The sequence below is a fragment of the Tupaia chinensis genome, unplaced genomic scaffold (assembly GCF_000334495.1).
Source record: "Tupaia chinensis unplaced genomic scaffold, TupChi_1.0 Scaffold139767_1, whole genome shotgun sequence".
NCBI lineage: Eukaryota > Metazoa > Chordata > Mammalia > Scandentia > Tupaiidae > Tupaia > Tupaia belangeri.
In genome coordinates, this window is record NW_006199647.1 from 752,506 (window position 1) to 758,591 (window position 6,086).

Sequence of the window (6,086 nt, forward strand, 5' to 3'; positions counted from 1 at the left end):
CAGGGACGAGGAGGGTCTGCTGGGAGCACCGGCCCATAGGGATGGGGAGGGTCTGCCGGGAGCACCAGCCCATAGGGACGGGGAGGGTCTGCCGGGAGCATCGAACCCACAGGGACAGGGAGGGTCTGCCGGGAGCACCGGCCTGTAGGGATGGGGAGGGTCTGCCGGGAGCACCGGCCCGTAGGGACGGAGAGTCTGCCGGGAGCACTGGGCCCGCAGGGACTGGGAAGGTCTGGGCGACAAGACGAGCACTTCGGGTCGGAACCAGGAAGAGAAGTACAACGGGAAGACATTTTTCCCAGTCAACTCAGAGTATTTGAAATGTTGACAGCACAAAGCAGTAGCAGGCAGTTCCTACTTAGCTTCCTATTCTCTGTCAAAAAATGTAGTTACATGGATTAAAAATGGGCACAGATATTGGTAGGACCGCTGAGCAAAGTGAGGGATCATAAGGGAAACCCTGGGGAACTTACTGCGTCTTAGCTCAAATAAACGACTTCCAAAGCAATGAGCAGCTGCAAAAAAATTTTACCCAATCATCCAGATTATTTTTCAGAAACTGTGAAAAGTGGGAGAATTATTACTAATAGGAGCAAAAAATGGCAAAAAGCATGCCGACCCAGTGGTTCCAGGTCTTCCAATTTTTCAAGAGAAATTTTTTTTTTTTTTGAGAGGTTTCTGCTATAGGGCACGTGCGCTCGCCATACAGACAGAGAGAGACAGAGAGACAGAAAGCAAGAAATCACCCCCAGGGGGGATGGCCACACCTCAATCCCTTCTCCATTCTCCTCTCGGGATCTTGGGCATGCACGCACATGCGCCCGGCGTGAGTTCTAAGCCACCGGGTCCGGGACTCAAACTCAAACCATCATGAAGGCTTTAAAGCTTTGAGGTCAACTACATGGGAGTCCAGCAACATAGCCATTACGCTGACTGCTGGTCCCTACACTGCAGTTTTTGGATACCACTTTCCCATCGCCAACTCCTTTATCACAGATTAATGCTAAACCCACCAGCTCAGTGTGGCAGGGTGCCTGTGTTCTCCTCCGCCCGTGCAGTAGTGGAAGGAATGGTGTTACCGCGTTACTCTTTGTGTGGATGCGTCTGCTAGATCATTCATTTATGTTAATATGAATAATAATAAAACCACTAGTGATCAGGAAGGGCTTCTCTGGATATTATTAATAACCTTTTTCCAAGTCAAAGTGACTTCTGAGAGATGAAAAGCTTCCTCCCTCCCTCCCTCCCAAGCCACAGCAGAATCGCACTGAGGTAAGACCTTGCAACTGACATTCTTTTCCGACAAAGCTGGTCCTGTTTGCCACTGGTGATTTACAGGCTGTGTCTGCTACCCGGGGCTGCAGGACACATCAGGACAGGTTTGCTTATGAAGGGTGCTGCTGTCTGGCATTAAATGACTTTCCAGAGACCCATCTCATCCAGACCTACAGGAACTGCGCTCCCCAGCACGACCCGCCGGTGCAGGGGCCGTTACTCCCCCCACTGGGAAGGGAGACTCGAAACCGGAGTCCTGCCCTGCTGCCCCTTCTGCAATCCGGATGCACCATTAAGTCTGCTGTTTCGTACTTCGGTGATTTCCATTTGGTCCGTTCACTTTCAACATTCCCAGTTGCAACTGTCATTCTGCATTTGGGAGTGATGGGAAAGGCCCGGTGGTAACTGTGCTGAGTTGTGTTCATGTAAGCTGTCTATAAGCTACAGAGCTCTCCATTTGCAATATGCTTGGTACTCACGGACATAACCAGTGCAGCACACGCTGCGTTCGCTCGTCTGTCTTAAATACAGATGTTCCCGTATTCACGAGAAGCCTGACTTTCTCTCCTTACACAGTACTGGAAGTCACCAACCCAGATCTACTCTCGGTCCATGTGTCATCAGATGCTTCACTTACAGACCTGCACGCCAATCATAGCTCCCCATGTGGATTCACAGACCTAAGAGTCTGACACTTGAGTTCAACGGGACGTCTGCCTGCTGACACCCAAGACAGTAAGAGCTGTGTGGTCTGTGTGAGATGACCCCTCATTCTGTGTACCCACCACGAAGGCTTTAAATGATCTAGCCAACATTTTCCAAACTCTAACAAAAAGTAAAAATTCTAACAAAACGAATATACATAAAAGAATATTACATCTCTACATAGGCACAAATATTCTCTTTCATCTGAAATCTCTCATTCCTTTCGACTTCAAGAACAATGCTGAAGGGTGCGCACATGCCCACAAAGACCAGAGGGCCCAAGGGCTGTGTGAGGAAGTCCAAGGACAGGGTGCCCAGCTCGCGGGAGCAGGGTGTGCAGACGTGGGCGGCCGGGGCCGCTCCTCCGTGACGTGGGATAAAGCGATGACTTGAATGCGAAGGCCAGTGCGCTTGGAAGAAAACGGAAACTCGGGGGAGAGGCTAACTGGCACCCCCTTCCAAGCCCCTTGTCTGAAGACGTGCTCAGATTGGGTGTGGTTTTTATTTTTAATATCTCTATGGTCATTGATAGGGTTTTTAGCTCAGGGGTCATATCTGAGGCACTCTCCTATTTGTTTTTCAATATAAGGTTTTACAAAATGTTCCCTCTTAATTCCAAGTATTTAGGATAAAAGCTTATTTTCATATTCCATAGAAATAGATTTCCTTACGCAATCTTACACGTTAGAAAAAATACATGATCTGAAATGACCTAAATAGGTGCGGCCATTATTTCCCAACTTTGCCCGTCTCGCTCTCTCGCTCTCTCGCTCTCGCTCTCTCTCAAATCTGATGAGCCCAATCCTTCAACCAGTAACTCCAAGATACAATTTACAACACTGAATTTCAAGGGGCCTATTCCCACACATCAACTATTGCTTGCAGTTTTTTTTTTTATTGATCCCCACTAGGACAAATGTATAAAAGTTCCTGGGTTAAATTCAATATATCAACTTTCAGTGTTCTGAAGTATGACCATGAACACTCAAAAGAGAACTCTGATTAGAAAATATAACCAGAGCATTTGCAAATCTTAATGAACTTGCTGTTTCCAGGCTGACTTCTGCTGCATCTGGAAAGCATTAAAATAATTTCTCACAATTTATTTCTTCCACTGTGTTATATCCATTCCCGTCTCACAGGTAATACATTCAGCACCAGATAAGCAGTGTACTCATTAGGCTGAAGAGAACAGCAAGGGTTAAATAAACAAGAAAATCAAATTAATATCCAGGCTTCACTGTTTTAGCAGAGCCAAAGAATCTGTGTAATCATTCAAGCCAACAAAGGTTAAGATAATAAAATAAACTTCTAAATGCTTTCCTTTTCTGGAACTTAATCTGTCTTGCCTGCAATGTTTTTAAGATGCTATCAGTTTTGCGTAGCTATGAAAATTCACTTGAAAACACTAGGAGGAGAAAGGAATTTTATAAAAAATAGTTAGCAGAGCTCCTGGGTGGTTTATTCAAACTTGAGAGATTAGGACCCATTTAAACCCAGCTGTTGGCGGCCGTTGTTGAGACCAGCAACCCTCCACCTCGTGCCTGTCCGGGCTTTGAGCTACTCGGCAGGGTGGGCAGCCAGCGGGTGGGGGAGTACTGTACAGTACGAAGACAGCTTCGCCGTGTTTGTTCGTTTTACTGCCCACGTTTGCTGGACACATTGCTACAACTGCAGAGCAATGCAGGGTCCTAAAAGGACATTAGCAAACATTGAGACAACTTTGCTCATTTCTAAGAATATGCTATTGAGTCGCTAAGATAGACTATGAGCCATGATTGTCTAAGCCGCGGGGGCCTTCTGAGTCCCCAGGCCCAGTTCAGGATGAGGGCAGAGGCTCCTGTAAGAACAGGGCAGAGTCCTTGCATGGAGAGAGGTCCTGGGAGCAGCAGGAGGTGTGGATGGCGGCGGGAAAAGCCCTCACAGCCTTGAGTCTTTCACATGTGACGTGGATCAAAAGATAAAATTCAACCTTTTGCAAAGACAGGCTCAGAATAAAAGCAGAATCAACAAAATACCTAACAAGGCATTGGGAACAACAGAAACGGGCAGTTTCCAAACTTGTGCGGTTGAGCCCTTTATCACAGGTAGTTAGCTAGGCAGCTGACTCACACTCACGGTGGGGTGGGTGGGCCCGTGTTACCCTAAGAGAGGCTCCAGGGCACGGCCCCGTGCATTCACTCACTTTTCTGAGAGCTGAACCTCCCGTGATTAATAAAACACAAGAGAAGAGCCCCTGTCCGTCTGTGCTGCCCACTTTGCAGTGTGCATCAGGGCAGGAAGGGCTCTGAGAGCCAAAGGCGCTGGCCCGAGGCAGCCCGGCAGTGTGGGAAGGGTGGGACTCCAGAGCTGCATGCAACTCCTGGGCTGGGTGCGGCTCCGGGCGCCGATCCTGGGGCATGTGTGTGAGTGGACTGGAACAAGTCACTGGCTCGAACTCATTCCTTGCCATCACCGGAAAAAAACAAAGGTTATTATTAATATTTGTTGTACTAACTCACAGAACTGCTTTTGAGGATAAATGAGAGAATATATGGGAAACGTAATCTGTAAGTACCTAGGTTCGAATCCTGGTTTTGCTACAGATTAACTGTTGCTTTGAACAAAATATTTAAGTTTTCTAAATCTTGTTTTCTCACCCATTGAGTGGGAATAATAAAGTACCTATGTAGGGTTAGGGTAGTTAAAATACGATTGTCTTCACAGCAGGGATGACATTTTTTTGACTCAGTCTAAGCATTTACCATTATTACTGTTCTTTTAACCATAAATATTCTATAGCCCTATCATTCCATGTCGATGAAGATGACTTCCCACTGCTGCCCGAGGGATGCACAGTCTCCCACCAGACGTGGCCCGGGCCAGAGTGGTGAGCTGGGTCTGGCTCCTGATCCTACCAGCACGGATGGCCCAGCATGGGTGTCACTGCAGCCCCAAGTCTTCGTGTGCTATGGGACGGTCACCAGTGGCTGGCAAGGGCTTCTGAGAGACTTTTCAGAGAGACAGCGGCTGCACTATCATTGACCCCTTTGAGCTGGACTCCAGTGTGCCTAGGTAACCACTCCTCTCGACTGTCTCCAACGCGCCCCGGCTTTCTCTCCTGACCCCACCCTCTCTGTCCCTCCCAGCACTGGGATGACGATGTCACGCAGGCTGCCAGCCAGACACGAGCAGAAGTCTGCTCTGGAATTAACGGAACAATCTGTTTTGTGTTAGACGCGTCCCCTTTACCCTTCCTGCGAAGTCACGTGGATGTGGTGACGGCCTTCTCGCAATCATGGAGGCCAAGAGCCCCACAGAGGCCCTCATGGCAGCATCACTGAATGATGTCAATTCACCACCAACTGCCTTCTCCAAATGCTGTACTATGTGGGAAGAGTAAACACACGCCCGGGCCCCACAGGAGAGGCGCTTTCTCCCGTATTTGGGTGACCCCTGGACTCTACGTTGGGTTACCCACTTGGCGCCTCCCCACTGCTGAGCATCTCACTGGGACGCTGAGCTTTCTGCTCAGTATGGCCCCTGGCCCCCAGGACGGGCGATGCCCCAGGCCGAGCCAGCTCGTCCCCCTGCCGACGCCCCCTTCGAGGACTGTGCCGCCTATGAGGACACGGTCCCCGAAGCCTAGATTCTCACGACCTCACTTCCTGTCCACCTGGCCTGCCCGATTTCTGTCCCGTACAATCACTGATGCTACTACCAGAGAGTTTTCCACGGAGAACGCTCAGCGGCAGTACCCAGCAGCCTGGTGGTACCGCACACACCCCATGGCATGCTCGAAAACCTCCAAGGGCCTCCACTGTCCGCCACTCCAGATATCCAAACTCTCCTGATACAAGCACAATCACAAAGCTCAGCCTATGTGACGTGTTTTTGCAATATCTAACCTGTTTTATTGGTAAGTAGAATATTTTTATTCCATAAATGAATCCTGCCATTATTTTACTTGACTACTTTTAATACCATTTTCTCTTCTTGAGATGTGTAATGTCTTGCTTTCACCACGTCCTTCAAAAATGACCCATTTATTAAATCCTAGTCCAAGTGGCAGCTCTTCCACAATTTCCAGTGCTTATTCGAAATGGAAGAGCGCTCACTTTCCTGCT

The 6,086-nt window shown here is 48.7% G+C and overlaps 1 protein-coding gene across 1 annotated transcript in view; it reads right to left on the reverse strand.

The window, feature by feature from the left end:
• The window catches only part of LOC102488773 (collagen alpha-1(XXV) chain), a 307,254-nt gene that overhangs the window by 87,655 nt on the left and 213,513 nt on the right, over positions 1-6,086 (reverse strand). The gene's annotated exons all lie outside the window — the stretch shown is intronic.